The 20,781-nt window shown below is 47.6% G+C and overlaps 1 protein-coding gene and 2 non-coding genes across 5 annotated transcripts in view; 1 reads left to right on the top strand and 2 right to left on the bottom strand.

Moving 5' to 3' along the window:
• Positions 1 to 20,781, top strand: part of PKIG (cAMP-dependent protein kinase inhibitor gamma) — an 80,172-nt gene that overhangs the window by 53,531 nt on the left and 5,860 nt on the right. For all 3 annotated transcript variants that reach the window (XM_070801736.1, XM_019972445.2, XM_019972446.2), the window contains exon 2: positions 1,864 to 1,933. The gene's annotated coding sequence lies outside the window, so the exon portion shown is untranslated. The remainder of the gene's footprint in view (positions 1 to 1,863; positions 1,934 to 20,781) is intronic.
• On the bottom strand, positions 14,863 to 14,934 carry LOC139186670 (small nucleolar RNA U2-30). The gene has a single exon (XR_011570345.1). It is a non-coding gene; the product is annotated as a small nucleolar RNA U2-30 (small nucleolar RNA).
• LOC139186671 (small nucleolar RNA U2-19) lies at positions 15,087 to 15,166 on the bottom strand. Its single transcript, XR_011570346.1, has one exon. It is a non-coding gene; the product is annotated as a small nucleolar RNA U2-19 (small nucleolar RNA).

Genomic DNA, 20,781 nt, shown 5'->3' on the forward strand with positions numbered 1-20,781 from the left:
ACTTCTGTATATTGTTTAGTGAAATTGAGCATTGTTGCATGTTAACTGATCTTTTCGTTTTCTTTATCTGTGAATTTCCTTTGCCCATATTCCTATGAATTGTTTGTCTTTTCTCAACCACACGTAGGAGCGCTTAATGTGTTTATATATTAAAGATCCCATATGTGTTGCAAATGTTTTCCCTAATCTATTATTTATTAATTTGTTTCTGTATTGCTCTTCATAGTATTTGAATTTCTTGCCTTGTTTAGGAATAATTTCCCCACCTCAAAGTTACATAAATATTTTAGTACATGTTTTTCTAATACTTATATGGTTTTAGTTAATTTAATCCTGAACCTTTAATCCCTTTGGAATTTATGTTTGTGCATCCTGAGGAGTAATGATCAGGCTTTGTTCTAGATAGGCCAGCAGCATTTATTAAATACGCCATCTTTTCTGTTTTGTATTGAAATCCATCTTTGTCATTAATAAGTTCCTTTATGGTATGTTTCTGAACTTGGTATTCTAGCCCACAACTTATTTGTCTATTCTTCTGTTAATTCTGTATCTTTTTATTATTATGTCTTTATAATAACTTTTTAAAATTTTAAGACAAATCCCCTCTTTACTTTTTATGCTTTTCTTTATTTCTTGGCTAATTTTCTTGAATACTTACTATTCCATATGAACTCTAACGTAATTTTTTTCATTCCCCCATCCAAGAAACCTATTGGTATTCTTATTTGAATTTAATTAAGATTATATAGTAATCTGGGAAGGTTGGCATTTTAGGATAATTAGACTTTTCTACCCAGGAACATACTAACTGGCTGGACTCATGTGTTCTATTTCTATATTTTGTTGTTTTTAAAATTTCAGTATTCATCATGGAAGTGTTATCTAAAATAAAACAGCATTTCTTTGTCCTGAATAATCGAGGACCTTAGAATATCTATCTGATTTCGGTTCCATCTTCCACGTTGTCGTTGTCAAATACCGTCAAGTCTGTTTTTACCTCCTCATTTAGCTTGTCTCACTCAGTCAGTACTTGTTTAAATGTACCAATATTCTTACTAATTTTGCTCACTGTTGCTTCTACAATCACAATGATACTCTATGTTCACTTTCTCTTCTATTGGAGAATGTTTTGGAGTTCTGTCAATGGTAAACCTGCTTAGTCTTTGTCCAAAAATTTCTTTTGCCCTTACTCTTGATACTTTGGAATTTAAACAGGGTGTATAATGACTATGAAAGATGTGTGTGCCTCTAATAATAAAGTTTTCAGCTGCAACAGAAACAGTTCCTATAAAAATTGAAAGCCTTTCCTTCCTCTCCCCTCAGTTTCTGAGTCCCAGGGGGAGCCGCTGTTTTGGGTTTGCTGTTTGCCTTTTTCTAATATAGATACAAAAAGTGTGTATGTACACAAACGCTGTACTTTTTTCCTAAGGATAAACAATCACGTTCATTTTTTACTAAAATAGTATATACAATTTTACACTTTTTTAAACATCAGAGTATGTACATTTTCCCATGTCAGTACCACAGAATCTCCCCCATTACAGCCATTACAGAATCTTTGTAATGGCTGTATAGTTCCTCCCTGTGTCGATATCATAATTTAACTCTTTTTCCTAGTAACAGACACTTAAGTTGTTTCCTCTTTTATTTTTTATTTTTTTACTTTTACACAGTATGTTTTACTGGACATTTTTTTTAACTTATGTGAACCTATTTATAGTATAAATTTTTAGATGTTTGAGTGAGCCAAAGGATGTGCACAGTTAATAAGTTGATAGATATTGTTAACTTGTATTCGTAAAAGATTGCTTCAGCCCTAGCGGATGTCTGACTCTAATTTCTGTTTTTCTTCTGGTTCCTTAGAATTTCCACATTGATTAGTCAACAGTGGAAAATCTGAAGAGATGCGAGCAGGAAAAAGAAACTGAGCCAGGTGGGTAGTCACACTGCTCACACCACTCTGCTGCAGCGTCACGAGTGTTTGCCTGCGTACTTTTACTTCCGTTTGAAGAAGGAAAAGAAATCGGTTCCAAATGAAATCAGAGAGGACGCAGCGTCCCATGAGGGAGAGCCAGGACGGCCCTTTTCAGAAGTTATGTAAAATCACGCTGCAGTTTCCATCATGATTCCATTTACACCGTTTCTCTGATGCTATAGAGAATCAGAAAGACAATTTACCTCTGGTGGCTTACAAGAGAATGGGTTTCTTCGACCATCTGCTTAAGCAGATAGAATGCAAATCTGGGTGCGATGCCAACTTCCCCGTCCGCCAATTGTTTGTTGTAAAAGTATTTTCATAAAGACAAGGGCACATGATGGGGATTTTAATACTGTGGTACAGAAGCAAAAGCAGGCAAAACCCAGCCCAAAGAAACAAGTACAGCCCAGTGATCTGATGAGGAGAGATGGTGCAGGTCCCTTCCAGTTGGAAGAAGAATGCAGTCCATAGATCCTAGAATGGTCTGCCTGGAAGTGTGGCTGCCTTGGGTCAGTGTTCATATCTTTATGGTATCTAAACATTTTTTAACAGCCTCTGATCCATGGTCCGCCCACCTCCCTTGCCCCCAACTTATCTACCCCTTTACAGCTCCATCTTCTTACATTTGGGCAGAATCTCTGGTTTTTAGTTCACTGTCCAAGTCCTAGTAGTCCTGGGAGTTTGGGGGATTTCCAGCTCCTTTGATTTCCCTCTCACGGCCTGGCCTGCCTCTAGCACCGCTCCTAAGATTCCTCTTCTCTGTTGGCAGAGAAAGGATCTTATCTGGCAGGCAGCTGCCCTGGGTCTGAAACTCCCCAGCTGCTTATCAGCAAGGCATTTGGGCCTTGCCCTATAGCAGCTTCCCAAGCCACCAGGCTTGTGTCCTGTTCTGACTCAGTGCTGCTGGGAAGCCCCTGGATGCAGATGTTTGCAGTGGCTTGGATGCGGCAGTCAGCTCCCAGGACTGTTTATCTGGCCAGGGTCAGAGGGCCTTCTGTTCCAGTTGCTGTGGGAGCACTGGGGCCTAGCCACTGAACCTTGAGGATGCTAGGGTTATGTGAAGTTTAGAGCCAAGGTATTTAAACAGGCTTCTCTGGGATTCAAGATTTTCCTGTAAACATGGGTACAGTTTTGTATGTATACACACATACTCTCCTAGGCTAAATATCTATAGCTTTCCTCGGATTCTCAGATGTGTCTGTGACCTCTGAAGGTTAAGAATCAGTTGTCTAGAGAGGGGCTTCCCTGGTGGCTCAATGGTAAAGAATCCACCTGCTAATGCGGGAGACATGGGTTCAATCCCTGATTTGGGACGATTCCCTGGAGAAGGAAGTGGCAATCCACTCCAGTGTTCTTGCCTGGGAAATCCCATAGACAGAAGAACCTGGTAGGCTACAGTGCCGGGGTTGCAGAGTTGGATATGAGTTAGCAACTGAGCACACACACGTGGTCAAGAGAGAGCCCCAAGTGTTTTGGGGTCTCGAGTCTCCTTAGGCACCAGTCTTCCATGTGCCAGGATATCTTGGGCAACCTCATCTAGGTTTTTCTGTTTAGGGGTGAACTGGGACAAACTAGCTAATATTGCTGGCGCTTAGAGCTATCTGATGGCGTGTCCCAAAGTCTAACCACAAAATTGCACCCCCAGCCCCTGTTTCATCTCACTGAGCACACTTTGGAGGTCTTCTGGTTTCTGAGTCTATGGCTCAGAGGGGCTTTACAGCAGCTACACTGACAGCAGTGGGAACAGTGCTCTGTCTTTATGCTCAGTCATGTCCAACTCTTTGCGGCCCCATGGACTGTAGCCCGCCAGGCTCTCCTGTCCATGGGATTTTCCAGGCAAGAATACTGGAGTGGGTTGCCATTTCCTCCTCCAGGGGAACTTCCCAACCTAGGGATCGAACCCGAGTCTCCTGCATCTCCTTCCTAAGCCACCAGGCTTGTGTCCTGTTCTGACTCAGTGCCACTGGGAAGCCCCTGGATGCAGATTCATCTGCAGGCAGGTTCTTTACCACTGAGGCACCTGGGAAGCCAGCCCAGTGGGAACAGTGTTGATGGATAGCTGAATTTCAGTCTGGCTTACCACCACCAGGAACAGCATCCAGGGCTTTGTATATCTTATCTTATTTGATCATCACAACTTCCCATGGAGGTTGAAGCTCTTATTTTATGTGTGAAAAACTGAAGCACAGAAAGATCTTGTAATTCACCAGAGGTCACACAGTCAGTAAGTGATACATGACCCAAGTACATGAACTTAACCACCAAGCTTTATGGTGAAAGTAAATTCACCGTTTTTAGAAAAAAATAATGCGCTGTGAAAGGTAGATCAAACAGCTCTGTATCTTATAATACTGAGAAGGTTGTCGTGTTACACAAGATACTAAAAACTATGCACACGGCACTGATCTTAAATCATGAAGAAAAGGTTAGTGGGTAATACACTAATGCATTAGTGCAGTGCCTGAGAAGAGTCTCTGTCTATTTTAATTCAGATAAGGTTTTTTTTTTTTTTTTGGTACAACTTTGCTGAGATATAATTCACATGCCACACAGTTCACTCATTTAAAATATATAATTCATTGGCCTACAGTATATTTCAGAGTTTTGTATCTGTCACCATGATCATTTTAGAACCTTTTCATTCCCCCCAAAAAGAAACCCCACATCCTGAACTCATCACCTTCCCAAGCCCTCCAGCCTCTCCAGTCCCAGGCAGCCACCAGTCTGCTTTCTGTCTCCACAGAAAGTTCTGATGCTTAAAAGAGTAACAGTGTGGGAATCTTGGTGATCTGGAGTGAGTCATTCCCTGAGGAATAATTAGACAAATGAAATTTGACTCTTATGTATTTTATAAATGGTTTTATTAGCTAAGAAGCTACAAGCCTGTCTTTGATATGCCCAAATTTATGATTGACAAGAGACAAGTTTCTCTCTGAGTAATTTCCACTTCTCAGCATCGCCTGTCAAGTGGGCTGTTCTCAGCGGGCAGCTGTAAAACAATGACGGTTTCCTGGGGCCACGTTTCTCCAGTGGCGTCAGAACCAACAGCGGTTCAGCCATGGGATCTTTGTCCTGTCACCGGAGTCCCTGGCTCGCTTTCTCTCTCTTCCTGGCTCTAGTTGTCTAAGTGAAGGGGCCCTCAGCTCGTTGCCCATCACTCTGAGATTCAGGGCAGGAGCTTGTCAGGTACTCGGAGGTTGTGTACCACCACACGCTCTCCTGGACTCTTTCAGGTTGGCAGATCCACTGTGTCTCTCTCCTGCCTCGCTTGTTCTTTTTGAAAGCATTTCCTGGGTGCCGTGCAGCTGGCACTGTGGTAGGCGCTCAGTCACTCACTCTTCACACTCCTCATCCTGGTTAGTACAGCGCGTGGCCTTTCTGGGCCCAGGTGGGCAGAGTCATTTGCACTGAGACAAGCCAGAGGGGCAGGAAGTTTGGTGACAGAACAGTTCTCTGTTAAGGATGAGACAGATGCCATGTCCTCCACCTCGAGACAGAGCCATCCCCAGAATGCACCATCCTAGAGAATGCGCTCGGAATCTGAGTTGAGGAAATCCAGGTTCAAGGCCTGATTCGGTCAGTAACTGGTTGGAGGACCTTAGGGGACTCATGCGGCCTCTCCGAGCCATGGGCTATCTATTGTGAGCGTTCAGTAACGCAGGGCCTCCCAAAATACCCTCAGTCCCAGTGCTGGGAAGAGCGCATAGATGTTGAAGATCTGTAGATGTTTAAGGAGAGAAGGAGTGTCCTGTGATTCTCTGAGCTGGAGCAGAGCCCTGGCAGGTCAGGTGAGCAGGTGGGAGAAGGTCTCAAGGAAGACCAAGGGGAACCTCCTTTTCTTCTCCCAGTCAGTCCCTCCTGCCATTTCAGCCCCTTTCAGCTCACCTGTCCTCGATTCTGGCATGCTCTGCTTCCCTGAGCCAAAGGGAGCCGCCACCTTTGAGGCCTCGGGCCTAGGAGCCAGGCACCTGGGTGTGGGGGTCGGGGTGGGTTCCAGTACATCCTTGCTGTGGAAAAGGGACCTAATTGTACAGGGCTGCTGAGAAGCACTTCTTAACCATATCCGACACATAGCACATATACCCCGTAAATAGTAGCCATTTTTATTATTCCCTTTGTTATTTGTTTGGTCAGGGACCAGGGCTTGGGTGGTTGTTTTCATCACTGGCTTGAGAGTGCATGTGTTCGTTGCTTATTTTGTTTGTTCATTAACACATTCATATGGATGCATTTATTGAGCATCTTCCATGCGTCACATACTCTGCGATGCGGTGGGGATACAGTGACCAGAAGGGGTGCCTGTCCTCCTGGAGCCAGTGGGGAAGGCAGATATGGGACAGGTGGGCCAGCACCTGTGTGGTAGCAAAGCAGGAATCCCTTATCTTCTGTTGGGTCAGGGAAGGGGCCACTGGGCCCTGGGGGCTGGCCGTCCCCTGAAGACCCCATGCCTGGAGGTAGGGGGTGGAGGGCTGGGGGACCGAACCAAGGGACTCTGGGCCAAAGGCACAGGAGAACCTGTTGTTGAGTCACTAAGTTGTGTCCGACTCTTTGCAACCCCATGGACTGCAGCATGCCAGGCTTCCCTGTCCGGAGCTTGCTCAAACTCAGGTGCATCGGGTCGGTGATGCCGTCCAGCCGTCTCATCCTCTGCGGCCCTCTTCTCCGCCTGCCCTCAGTCTTTCCCAGTGTCAGGCTCTTTTCCTGCATTTCTGCTCAGGTCAGACGGTCCTTGGCTTGGAGACGTGACTCTGCCACATTTTCTCGTTGCATCGGTCCTCTCCTGTGTTGTGCTGTGTGGATTCTGAGCTCTGTTTCTCTCCAGAGGCAGGAGGAATGGGATGAGAACCTTGTCTCTCCTTTAGCTGAAGACTGGAGGCCCCCTGCCACCCCAGCTGGGCCTGCTTTTGGGTCAATAGTGTCTGTGCCTGTGGGGGATGTGTGACGAGACGCCCTCAGGCCTAAATCCCCGTCCACTGGGGGTGATGGGGCGCGGGGAGGAGACTCTGAGAACTGGCGTGGAAAGGAGTATTAAAGCATTCATCTGGGAATGGCCCTGAAAGGGGGAAGTCAAAATCGGAGCAAAACTCCAGGTCAGCCCTTATCCTCCAAGGCCCCAGAAGGCCCCGGCCACCCTCAGCCTTCTCTCTCCCCAACTCGCTGCTCACCAGCCCTGCGGCCTCCTTGTCCTCTTGCTGGACTCCAGGCAGGCCCCGCCTCTTGCACGCTGTTCCCTCTGCCTGCCACGCTTGGCCGGGTGTCCCCCCAAGTCTCTGCACCCGTGTCCCTCTCCCAGAGGGCCTCCCTGTCTACTCTGAGAGAGCCCCCCGGCCCTTGCCCTCCTCCAGTGTTCTCGAAGGCACTGTTACCCCTGCTGGTTATTCTGTTTGCTCGTTAGTATGAGTCACTCCAGCCGATTGTGATCTTCGTGAGGGCAGAGAGTCTGTGCTGTTCCTTGCTGAATCCCCCCGCCCAGTGAGCAATAAATAGGGGAGGGGGTCGTATCTTTAAAGTTAGTGACTGTGTGTAAGTGGCTGGATTCTGAGCCCTCTCTGCCTTGTACATCTTACTGTTACAGCTCCTAGCAACCAAGCTTTTCCCAAAGATTCTTAAAGTTTTAAAAGATTCCTATACAGAATCGGTCCCTAAAGTCTCTCCTCTCTCATCACGTGTGTGGGCCATGACACCTTCCATCAGGAACAGAGGCTGATATGGGCAGTGGTCATTGACTACAAAACACTCGCCCATCCCCCTCTGGGGCACTGTCAGAATCCCCAGGGGAGGCAGGAGGGATAGTTTGAAGCTGTGGTTCACCAGTAATTTTGGAATTCTGGTATGTGCGCCCCTGCCCCTCCTCCCTGGTTAAGAATTACGGGTGTTTGAGTCAACCTCCCTAACTAGACCTTGACTGTCCCTCCAGAGCCCCTGGTGTCTCACTGCTTTTGTATCTGTGGCACCTAGTCCCAAGCCTGGTACACACTGAGTGATCAGTAATATTTCGTTACATGAATAGATGAAGGAATCCATATTATAGAGAGAAGATCTTGCTTCTTTTCCTTCTCCACCATGGCTTTGGGGCATGTTTTCTGTAGACTTTTAGAGGTATTGTAGAGGGACCCCAAGCTGGAAGTCACATTAGAGCTCACCCTGTTTATCTACTGCCACATAACACTCCACTGCCAATATTCAGTGGTTTAAGACGACAGCAGTGACGTGTTACCTTTCCTGCTTTTTCCTGTGCGTCAGGAATTTGGGGGCCGCCCGGCTGGACAGTTCTGGCTTGAGTCTCCCATGCAGTTGCAGGTAGTGGCTGGTGTCGGAGCCTCGAGGAGCCAGCTTGGGGCCGCCTGCTGTGTCTCCCTCCATGGCCACCCCAGGACCTTTCCATGTGACTGGTTTGGGCATCCCCAAAACGTGGCAGCCTCAGACTTCCTACACGCAGCTCAAAGCTCCCAAGACAAGTGTCCCAAGAGGGAGCCAGATGGCAGCTGTGACACTTCTTCTAACCCCGTCTTGGAAGTCACATGTCATCACTTCTCTTGTACTCTGTTAGTTAGAGGCAAGTCACGACAACCAGCTCATTCACAAGGATACAAATTACACTCCACCTCTTGACAAGAGAAATGTCAAAGAACTTGCAGATGTGTTTCAAAAACACCACAGGGATTCCCAGCTTACCCCTTCCTTCTGCACTTGAGACCCCCGAGGTTGGAGAGACAAGAACCTTGCCCAGAGGCACCCACCCTGGCATCGGCAGACCTGGAGCTCAGTCTAGCTGCTGGAGCTCTGGCCAGCCTGCTGGGAAGTGATCTCACTTCACCTTCCGGTCCTCCTTCCATGTTCCAGCCAGGATTGCTGGCCTCTGGGAACTTTGCGTTTTAGCAGAGCCCTCACCAAGTATAGATAAGGTATAGATAACGAGCAAACCACAGGAGAGCTGGGGAGACTCAGTCTCCGAGCAATAATATTGTTGGGCTGTATTCTGCTTCTTTCCCAAAGCTCCACAGAAGCACAGACTCCCGTGGTTTGAAGAGCTTGTGTCACCATCCCAAATGCCCAACCCCAGCCCTCCATGAAGTGCTAACGCTGCCTAGCCACAGGGGGAGACACGGTGACAGAGTGGGTGGGAGTTTTTTAAATGTGCACCCCCAATACTTTTTTCACCAAGTTAGATGACAAAAATTAGAATTTGTTGTGGCAGAGTTCAGAGAATCAACCCAACATCACTGGACAGATTCATAAGATTTTACATTTACAGTCAAACATTCTCAACAGAATTTTGCTTCAGCCTGGGTAAAGTACATCTGGGTATTTGCTTTCACCAGCATTGCAAAATGCTCTCCTGGGACTTCATTGCTTTCTTTTCCTTCCTTCAGAAATGCCTTGTTATGCGTTGCGGGATAGAGGAGAAGAAAGGGGAGAAAGGGGAGTGGACAGTTTTCAATGAATCCTTACTGCCTGCCAGGCCTGATGCCAACTCATTTCTGTGCTTTCTGTCCCAATAGTGCAGGCTCCCTCTTCCTCCACAGTCAGTGGATGATATGACCCTGGGCAAGTACTTAGCCTCTCAGTACCTCAGCTTCTTCCTGTGTAGGACAGAAGTAGCAATGCTTCCTACCCCAGAGAGTTGCTGTAAGATGAAGTGAGATGCCTGTAAGATGCTTAGCAGTGTTGCAGGCAGTCAGGACTCCGTAATTGCTGGCTCTGATTATTCCCTATGAGCTCCTTTCCAGGCAGTTGGCACACCCCCATTTTACAGAAGAGGATTCTGTGGGCATTGAGGTGTGCAGCTCTAGGGACAGCAGCTGAGCGACCCCAGGCCCTCGCGGTGCCATCGTATCATGCAGGATTCCAGGTGTTCAGCCCACATGCAGCTGGGTGAGCACGGGAATTCACAACCTGCAGGGCCCCATGTCGGGGTCCCAGAGCAGGAGCGCCTAAAAAGGCAGGGTTAGGAATCCATCTAAGAGGCTCTATAAAAAGAAAAGTGACAGAGAACATTCCAGGCAGAGCACACAGTCTCATGAAGGCCCTGAAGTCCGGAAGAGCTAGTATGAGGAATTAAAGACCCAAATGGGCCGAGAAGAAGGTGGAAAGGAGACAAAAGCTCACAGAGGAAGGCGGGCCCAGGTCAGTGCAGGATGTCAGGGGCTGGTGTAGAGAGCTTGGACTTGGCCAGATGTGAAATGCTAGGGCATCCAAGGCCGAATGAAGCAGGGGAACCACAGGACCCAGTGTCTGAGGCGCGTACCTCGCCCTGGCCCTCGTGGCGAGCGCAGAACTTGGGTCGGGGGCAAGCGGGGAGCAGGGAGGTGGTGAGGCGATGCCACGGCTTGGGGCACAGATGAGCAGTGATGGAGACTGGGAGCTGGAGGGGAGAGGGGGCCCATTCAGGCTCAGTTCTGCAAGTAGAAGCGCGGGGACCTGGTGACGAACCGGGCCGGGAGTGAAGAAAGAGAATACTCCGTTCCCCTGGGATGACCCCAGGTTTCCAACTTGAGCAGCCTCGACATCTGGTTCCGTCACTGACCTGGAGGGTGCTGGGGGGAGCAGGCTTGTGACTGGACACGTGAAGTTGGAAATGCTGGTGAGACGTTCAAGGGAAGGGCGGAGTAGGCGGTTAGACTGCCCATTCTAGAGCTCTGAAGAGAGGCCTGGGGAGCCGTCCACACAGACTGTCAAGGGCAAGGGTGAGAGCCCCCAGGGGCACATAGAGAAGAGGGCCCGGGCCTGGTGCTAGGGTGGGGGCCTCTCACATGAAGGTCCCTGACAGAGGAGACGCATGCATGGACGAGGTTAAGAAGGGGCCCGAGAGGCTGGAGGAGGCCCAGAGGGTGTGGGGTCTGCAGGCCCCCAGTGGGAGAGTGGTCTGAGGAGAAGGGCGTCCGTGGAGACCTCGTGTGACTCAGCACCGCCCCCCTTCCCTCCCAAAGCAGGTCTCTCCACCGCCTGCCCTCCCTGCCGCGTGGTTTTGGCCCCCTGGGTGTGGAGGCCAAGGCCCTGCCCAGCTGCCTCCAAGGGAAGCCTCTCTGTGGGCATCAGGTGCTGCCCTGGTAGAAGCTGGGTTCTTCTCTGGAGACTCCGCCCTGGGTGTGTCCCTCAGGGACTAGGTAGAGCTTGGGGCGTGTTCCCAGAACTACTGCCCTGCCCTTTCCCAGGTTCTGGGAATGCTCCCAGTCTGGAGCCCTGGCCTTTTTATCTTGCCTGCCTCAGTGCCTCTCTGGGTCTGGCTTCTCATCACGGAGAAAAGCCGCTTCCTCTGAATTTGAGGAATGCCAGGTCGCCAGGCCCTGGTATTTGCATCAGGTTTCCACAGCCCTTGCTTTCCCTCAGAGGAGCCTTAGAAAGCATGTTCCCCACCCCTGAGGAGGCCTGTCCCAGGGGACCAAGTCCCACTGTCTGCTCTTCGTCCATTACAGAAGGCTCTGCTTTCTTATTTGTACCGTCTCTGCAAATACTTAATTTTTAAAAAAGAAAAAAAAACAGGAAATGACCTTTCTGGTATATTTGGAAAACAATTTGGCGCTGTCATGGAATCTGCCTGAGCTATGAGGACTAATAGCTGCAGACTTGGAACAGACTGTGTAGCTCTTGGCAAAAGCTGGGGCCTCTTCAGTTTACAGAGCTGGGGGGAGAATAACAACCAAAGGGAGAAGACAGCTTCCCGTGGGGAAACCAGACGGCGCCCAGGGCAAGCACCTGCGAGAGCGCAGCCTCTGACCCCGGGCCGCCAAGGGTCTGGGAAGCTGAGCCCACAGCCTCTTTCTTTTCAGGGCCAAACGCTTTACCCCGAGGAAGGCCCCCAAACCTCCTGAAGATGGGGAGGAGCAGAAGAGCATCAGGCTTGAGCACTGCTCAGGGCTCAAGCTGAGATAGAATATGGTAGATCGCTTATTCCCAGATTGGCTGTTGACTCTACCTAGATCACCCTCTGTCTGACTTTTCTGTGGACCTCAGCGCAGGATCACATCCTTAAGGAGGCCTTCCTGACCATTCAGTGTTGAACTGAACCACCCCTACACAGAGAAACCTGTTCTCTTCCTCCACAGCACTTACACAGGCCCTGATGATGGATTCATTTATTTGCTAATGCCGCTCTCTTTTATCAATTGAGGCGTAGTTGAGTTATACTATTTCAAGTATATAGCAGAGCGATTCAGTCTCATATTTATATATATATCTTCAGTCTCATATACACACACACACACATATATATATTCTTTTTCAGATTCTTTCCCATTATAGGATATTACAGGATACTGAATATAGTTCCTTGTCTAATATAGTAGGTCCTTGTTGGTTATCTATTATATGTATAGTATAGTATGTACCTGTTAATTCCAAATTCCAAATTTATTCCTCCCTCCCCTTTTCCCTTTGGAAACCATAAGTCTGTTTTCTATGTCTGTGAGTGTCTGTGAGTTAAATATTTCTGCCTTATAAATAAGTTTATTTGTATCATTAGTTTAGATTCCACATATAAGTGATATCATACTGTATTTGTCTTTCTCTGCCTGACTTACTTCACTTAGTATGATAATCTCTAGGTTCACCTATGTTGCTACAAATGTATTATTTCCTTCTTTTTATGGCTGAGAAATATTCCGTTATATATATATGTATATGTAAACACCACATCCTCATCTGTTGATGGACATTTAGGCTGCTTCCGTGCCTTGGGTACTTCAGGGTGCATGTATCTTTTCAAATTAGAACTTTCTCCAGGTACATGCCCAGGAGTCATATGGCAACTCCATACTGTTCTCCAATTTGCATTCACACCAACAGAGTAGGAGGGTTCCCTTTTCTCCACACCCTCTCCGTTATTTATTATTTGTAGGCTTTTTGATGATGGCCATTCTGATTGATGTGAGGTGACATCTCATTGTAGTTTTGATTTCCGGTGCCTTTTTCTGTTATCACATAGTAAATATCTTTTTGGCTCCAATGCATATCCCATACCTGGCATAGTGCCTGGCATACAAAAAGTACTCAGTAAACACAGAATAAATGAGTGAATGAAGTTTCAGGACTGGAAGACATTTAGGGATCATATTTCAACCTGATTATTCTGATGGGGGGAAAGGAAGCTGGGAGAGAGGGAAGGTCCCAGGGTGGGGAGAAGGGCGGTCACCCTGCTGTAAGGAGACTGAGCCAGACCTCTGGCCCCTGTTATAAGGCAAACCCGCGTAGTCTTTGCTCTGCCCTGGAATCTAGACCGTCTTCTATTATTCACTCATTTATGAAATATTCATTGGGCTTCACCTCTGTGCCAGGCCTATCAGATGCAGCAGTCCACACGTCAGCCAGGGCGCCACTCCTGTGGAACTTAATTCACTCAGCACGGTAAAGCACAAAAGCAGGAAGCATGAGGTTTGGCCTCCTGTGCATCACTAAACAGAGTAAAAACAAAGAAGCTGAAAGAAAGCGTCAGTAGGACAGTTTTACTGATAAGTCACCCAGTGAGAATGGACCGTGGTAATGACTTATTGTGAGCCTCTTCCCTTGCACACATCTTATCGGACTCTTTTTGAGCACACTGACCCGTTGACTTCACAACAGCCCCCTAAGCAGAAGGTTTTTACTGTTCTCTCCGTGTGGCTGAGGAGGAAACTGGGATCCTGAGAAATGGAGGCAGTTGTCCAAGGTCTCTGAGCTCATAACAGGGACACGGGCCGCACGTCAGAACTGGTGCCTCCTGGCAACCGCATGCCCCTGAGAGATGGGCCTGTCGCTGGGGACTCCGACCCCCAGGGGTGCAGCAAGGCGTGGGAGAAAGGCCTCTGGACTAGGACATCAGACAGCTAGATCCAGAATTTGCGCGAGTCACTTTCCCTTTCTGAACCTCACTTTCCCCGGCTATTAATGAGAGGTTTGTCTCCATGAGCTCAGGGAGTCTTTTCAGTTTGATGATTCCACAAAATGTTTTTAGATAATTGGGAAAAATTAAGGTAGATTCCCTACCTCATACCTCATAGCAAATAAATTCAAGCTCAGTCAAAGATTTAAATATGAAAAATAAAGCCAGGAAAATACAAGAAATAAGCAAGAGAGAATTCTTCACCAATCTCGGAGTGGGGAAGACATTTCTAAGTATGATCCAGAACCCGAAAACCATACAGTAAAATATGGATCAGTTTGACTACTTGAAGAGAAAAAAAATGTGTGCACACAGAGAAATAAAATCAGAGAACAAAACCCCAAAAATATGTGTGCTGCTGCTGCTAAGTCACTTCAGTCGTGTCTGACTGTGTGACCCCATAGATGTCAGCCCACCAGGCTCCCCTGTCCCTGGGATTCTCCAGGCAAGAACACTGGAGTGGGTTGCCATTTCCTTCTCCAATGCGTGAAAGTGAAAAGTGAAAGTGAAGTCACTCAGTCGTGTCTGACTCTTAGCGACCCCATGGACTGCAGCCTACCAGGCTCCTCCATCCATGGGATTTTGCAGGCAAGAGGACTGGAGTGGGGTGCCATTGCCTTCTCCGAAAAATACGTGTAATGCTTCTTAATGTGAAAGACTGATTATCTCAATATATAAAGAACTCCCACAAATCAGTGGGAATGCTACCATCTAATGGGAAAATGGGCAAAAGGATTTGAGTACAGTTCACAGAAAAGGAAATACACATGGAAAGATGCTGTGTTTTACCCCCAGGAGCAGTGCAAGCTGATACAGCCAGGGACTGTTCTCACCGGTCACCTTGCTGACTTACTGGCTCAAGGGTGTGAGAAAAGTTGGTTTCTTGGTGTATCGTGTCAGGTCATTCAGAGTTCCTGGCGTTGGTGCTGTCGTTAACAGTCTGAGGACGTCCGTTTGCTGATGCAGCTTCCAGCTCCCAGGATGGTTGCTCATATTTCCCCATTTGCTGTTGACTTTTTTTTTTTCCTAAGCTCAGATCAAGTGTAGAAACCTTCACAGTTACATAAAGTTCTGCAGTAAAATCTTTTCATCATTGCTCAGAACTGATCAGCCTTTCATACAAGCACACCCACAACCAACTCTCACTTACCTACCAATAAGCCCCTTAATTATCCAGTCACCTACACACACACACACACACACACACACACATACCCCTTCATACCCCTTATTTTAAATTATTCTTTTGCTTCTCAGAACTACAGAGATCATGCATCAGGTACACTGGGTGGTCTTCTGATGCTCAGATTTGGCTACTTTCATCACTGATCCACTTCAGTAAGAGCAGATTTCAGAGAATGCTGTTGACTTTTAAGAGCAGAGAGTGAAGGGAAAATATATAAATATTGCATAAAAATGAAAATAGTGTGTTCCCTAGACCCATCCCTGCGGGGGTGGGGGCGGGGAGGCAGCCAGAGCACACTGGTGGCTGTTGGTGTTTTCCAGGATCGGCCTTTGAGTTTGGCACACTTCCCTCTCCGAGCCAGGAAGGTCGGCGTCCTGTGCTAGGCAGCTTGTAATGTCAGCTGGGCAAGGGCAGGAGCCAAAGCCCCAGAGTGCCAGTTTGAGAAGGATACTAGCCTTTCTGATGGAGCCTGTAATTCCATCCATCCCACAGTGTCAGATGCTGGAGACCCTGGACCGGAACGTCAGCACAGCCGTCTGTGGCCGACAGAGGCCTTTCCCACTGGTTCCCACAGGCAGGGAAAGAGGGCTGGAGAGGAGATAGAGTGATGGACAGACTCAGATTTAATCTGACAGGTGTTTCCTGAGCACCTGCTGTTTGCCAGGCCCTGGGCGAGAAGCTGAGGACCGAGCAGCCGGAGCATGTGGTTTAGCTGCCGGGGTTAGGCCTTTCGGCCTGGCCAGGCGAAAACCCAGACAGACATACCGGTTCTTGGGGAGCCCACATCCTAGTTGGAGGAAAAGCCCTGAGGAGCCGGGGCTTGGGAGCTGGTGTGGCCTGCCCAGGGTCTCCCTTCCTCTGGGAGGTGCGGGTCCTGCCGCCTGAAACAGACCTTCCCAGGTCGTGGTGATAGATAAACTCACCTCACAGATCTCAGAGGCTGCTGTGGAAGTTTTGTAAGCGAGGTACAGGAAATGTAATGACTTGACTTGCTTTTACCATTATGGTTAGAACTGCTGCTGCTGCTAAGTCGCTTCAGTCGTGTCCGACTCTGTGCGACCCCGTAGACAGCAGCCCACCAGGCTCTGCCATCCCTGGGATTCTCCAGGCAAGAACACTGGAGTGGGTTGCCATTTCCTTCATTGCATGAAAGTGAAAAGTGAAAGTGAAGTCGCTCAGTCGCGGCGGACTCGTAGTGACCCCATGGACTGCAGCCCACCAGGCTCCTCCATCCATGGGATTTTCTAGGCAAGAGTACTGGAGTGGCTTGCCATTGCCTTCTCTGATGGTTAGAACTATCATTATAAATTTTATTCTGTGTTATTACTGTTATTACCACAGGCCAGGCCCCTGTTCTGAAGCTTTGAGCAGTTTTCCCAGAGGGAGAATGTAGGAGTGAACCTTCCGTGACCTATGGAAGAACCGTCTCTGGCAGATTCAGAGCCTGGGGTTGGTTGGTTGGTTGGTTGGTTTTTGGCCAAGAAGCAACCGGCAACACAACTAGGGCAACTTCTTTCTTTCAAGGCAGCTTAGACAAATTGGCCTGGTGCGCCCCCTGCTGGAGCTGCGGGGCTTGCCTTGGAATTCTGGTCCAGCCTTTATTCTGTTTTATAGACCTGGTAATTCTAAAGGAGATCAGCCCTGGGATTTCTTTGGAAGGAATGATGCTAAAGCTGAAACTCCAGTACTTTGGCCCCCTCGTGCGAAGAGTTGACTCATTGGAAAAGACTCTGATACTGGGATGGATTGGGGGCAGGAGGAGAAGGGGACGACAGAGGATGAAATGGCTGGATGGCATCACTGACTCAATGGATGTGAGTTTGAGTGAACTCCGGGAGTTGGTGATGGACAGGGAGGCCTGGCGTGCTGCGATTCATGGGGCCGCAAAGAGTCGGACACGACTGAGCGACTGAACTGAACTGAACTGAGACCTGGTAAATGGAGGCCCAGAGGGGGGCAGTCTTGCTCAAGGTCTGGCGACAGAACAGGTCACGTGTCCTTCTCTCTACTCTTCCTACTATAGGACGCCTCCCTGTCTCCTCATTCATTCTCCAAGTGTGTCTTCTCAGCCTGGGGTTGTGGGGAGATGTGGGTCCAGCCCTCCATACTGGCCAGTCCCTTTTTTCTCTCTCTTTCTCTCTCACACACACACACCACTTACTGAGCCCCACCCTGGGTGCTCCGGGAGCTTCCTGCCAATGTGGTTACTTTCTGAAAGCTTTGCACAATAACTCGGGCTTATACAAACTCCTACCGTTATAAAAATTTAGTCTTAGGCGTGAAAGTTCCTCTTCGTCACAAAGTACCACATTTGGCAAGGTGTTTTTCTTGTATCTGCTGTGTAAACTGGGTTATCTTTTTTTTTTTTAATTGAAGTATGGTTGGTGTACAATATTTTGTTAATTATTTTATCCAGCAAAGTGATTCACTTATACACACACACACACACACACACACACACACGTACATTGTGTTTTATATTCTTTTCCATTATGGTTAATCACAGGATACTGAATATAGTTCTGTGTGCTATACAGGGGGACCTGGTTTATCCATTCTATGTATGAAAGCTTGGAAGTGCCAACCCCAGCCTCCCACACTGTCCCACCCCCAGCCCCCTCCCCTTGGCAACCACCACTGGGTTCTCTCTGTTTCTGCTTCTGTTTTGTAGGTAGGCTCATTTGTGTCATATTTTAGATTCTACATATAAGTGATACCATACATCGTATTTGCCCTTCTGACCCTTCACTTAGTAGGGTCCTCTCTAGTTGCATCCATGTTGCTGCAAATGGCATTATTTCATTCATTTCTAAGGGTGAGTTGTGTGCATGCACCATACCTTCATGCATTCACCTGTCTGTGGACATTCAGGTTGTCTCCAGCGTCTTGACTATTGTGAGTAGTGCTGCTATGAACATAGGAGTTCGTGCGTCTTTTTGAATTAGTTTTGTCTGGACACGTGCCCAGGAGTGGCATTGCTAAATCCTGTTAGTTTTCTGAAGAACCTCCATACTCTTCTCCACGGTGGCTGAACCAAGTTACATTCCCACCAACAGTGCAGGAGGGTTCCCTTTTCTCCGCACTCTGTGACGCGGTACCTCGTAGTTTTGATTTGCATTTCTCTAATAATTAGTGATTCTGAGCATCTGTTCATGTGTCTATTGGCCTCTGCACGTCTTCTTTGGGGAAATGTCTGTTTAAGTCTTCTGCCCATGTTTCGATTGGGTTGTTTTTCTTCTGCTGGTGTTGAGTTGTATGAGCTGAAACTGAGTTTTCTTTAAGGTGTTGTTTTGCAATCTGCCTTTTTTTTTTTTCTTAATTTTTTTTTTTTTGAGGTGGACCACTTTTAAAGTCTTCGTTGAATTTGTTACAATATTTTCTGTTGTATGTTTTGGCTTTTTGGCTGGGAGGCATGTGGGAATCCTAGCTCCCGGACCAGGGATCTAACCCACACCCCCTGCCTGCTTCAGAAGGCTGAGTCTTAACCCCTGGAGCACCAGGAATGTCCTTGAATTTTTCAGGTAATAGTTTATCTCTGACACTTTGCCATTAGTACATATCCACCCGGTGTAGGTTGTTTTTTGAATACTCTATAATTCATGCAATGCCTAGCCTTTTCAGGGACATTTGGGAGCTTCCCTGTCACTGACCATGTGCAGAAAGCTTCCTCAAACTATGAAGAGCGTTGGCATTTGCCATCATGTGTCTGGAACTGGGATTTGCTGGGCCCATCTCAACTAGAGTACTGTGAACTCCTATGGTCAGGCCAGTGTCTTAGACCCTCCACCCCGCTTCCCAACTCAGGATCTGCCCAGTGGCCAGAATCCCTGTGGTGACTGTATGATTTGATTGCCTTCAGAAAATCATCGGTGCTCAAAGGGAGATACTTATATTCCCTTAGCAGATTAGCCTTTTAAAAAAATGTATAATAGCAGTATCCATTCTTGACAAGGGTGCAGATAAATGGACAGTCTTGCAGGCTGCTGGTGGGGATATAAATAGGAACAGAACTGAACTTACAAGTTCTATTTACTCATCTTTTTTGGTTATTATAGATACCATTATGTCATTCAGGAAGGCAAATGTGTCACAATATTGTGTCTTAAACAGTATTTCACCCTTCCCTTTAACTTAGCAATTCTACTTCTAGAAATGTACTCTAAAGAAACAGCTAGACATAGGCTGAAATATTTACACAAAGACCTGCTGCTGCTGCTGCTAAGTCACTTCCCTCGTGTCTGACTCTGTGCGACCCCACCAGGCTCCCCCGTCCCTGGGATTCTCCAGGCAGGAAAGTGCTGCCTATTGTTGTTGGTGTTTAGTCGCTGAGTCATTTCTGAATCTTTGCAACCGAGAGAACTAGAGCCCACCAGGCTCCTCTGTCCATGGGATTCTCCAGGCAAGAATAGTGGAGCGGGTTGCCATGCCCTTCTCCAGGGGGTCTTCCCAATCCAGGGATCAAACCTGGGTCTTCTGTTGCAGGCTGAGCTACCAGAGGAGTGTTCATGTCTAGGGGACTCTTCAAATATATTATGATACACCAAGCACATCTACAGAGAACCTTCATGGCATGCTTTCAGTTCAGTTCAGTTCAGTCACTCAGTCGTGTCTGACTCTCTGCAACCCAATGAATCACAGCACGCCAGGCCTCCCTGTCCATCACCAACTCCCAGAGTTCACCCAAACTCATGTACATCGAGTCGGTGATGCCATCCAGCCATCTCATCCTCTGTCGTCCCCTTCTCCTGCCCCCAATCCCTCCCAGCATCAGAGTCTTTTCCAATGAGTCAACTCTTCGCATGAGGTGGCCAAAGTATTGGCGTTTCAGCCTCAGCATCATTCCCTCCAAAGAACACCCGGGGCTAATCTCCTTCAGAATGGACTGGTTGGATCTCCTTGCAGTCCAAGGGACTCGCAAGAGTCTTCTCCAACACCACAGTTCAAAAGCATCAATTCTTCAGTGCTCACCTTTCTTCACAGTCCAACTCTCACATCCATACATGACCACTGGAAAAACCATAGCCTTGACTAGACGGACCTTTGCTGGCAAAGTAATGTCTCTGCTTTTGAATATACTATCTAGGTTGGTCATAACTTTCCTTCCAAGGAGTAAGTGTCTTTTAATTTCATGGCTGCAGTCACCATCTGCAGTGATTTTAGAGCCCCCCCAAATAACATCTGACACTGTTTCCACTGTTTCCCAATCTATTTGCCATGAAGTGATGGGACCAGATGCCATGATCTTCGTTTTCTGAATGTTGAGCTTTAAGCCAACTTTTTCACTCTCCTCTTTCACTTTCATCAAGAGGCTTTTGAGTTCCCCTTCACTTTCTGCCATAAGGGTGGTGTCATCTGCGTATCTGAGGTTATTGATATTTCTCCCAACAATCTTGATTCCAGCTTGTGCTTCTTCCAGCCCACGTTTCTCATGATGCACTCTGCATACAAGTTAAATAAGCAGGGTGACAATATACAGCCTTGACATACTTCTTTTCCTATTTGGAACCAGTCTGTTGCTCCATGTCCAATTCTAACTGTTGCTTCCTGACCTGCATACACGTTTCTCAAGAGGCAGGTCAGGTGGTCTGGTATTCCCATCTCTTTCAGAATTTTCCACAGTTTCTTGTGATCCACACAGTCAAAGGCTTTGGCATAGTCAATAAAGCAGAAATAGGTGTTTTTCTGGAACTCTCTTGCTTTTTCCATGATCCAGCGGATGTTGGCAATTTGATCTCTGGTTCCTCTGCCTTTTCTAAAACC

The sequence above is a fragment of the Bos indicus genome, chromosome 13 (genome assembly GCF_029378745.1).
Source record: "Bos indicus isolate NIAB-ARS_2022 breed Sahiwal x Tharparkar chromosome 13, NIAB-ARS_B.indTharparkar_mat_pri_1.0, whole genome shotgun sequence".
NCBI lineage: Eukaryota > Metazoa > Chordata > Mammalia > Artiodactyla > Bovidae > Bos > Bos indicus.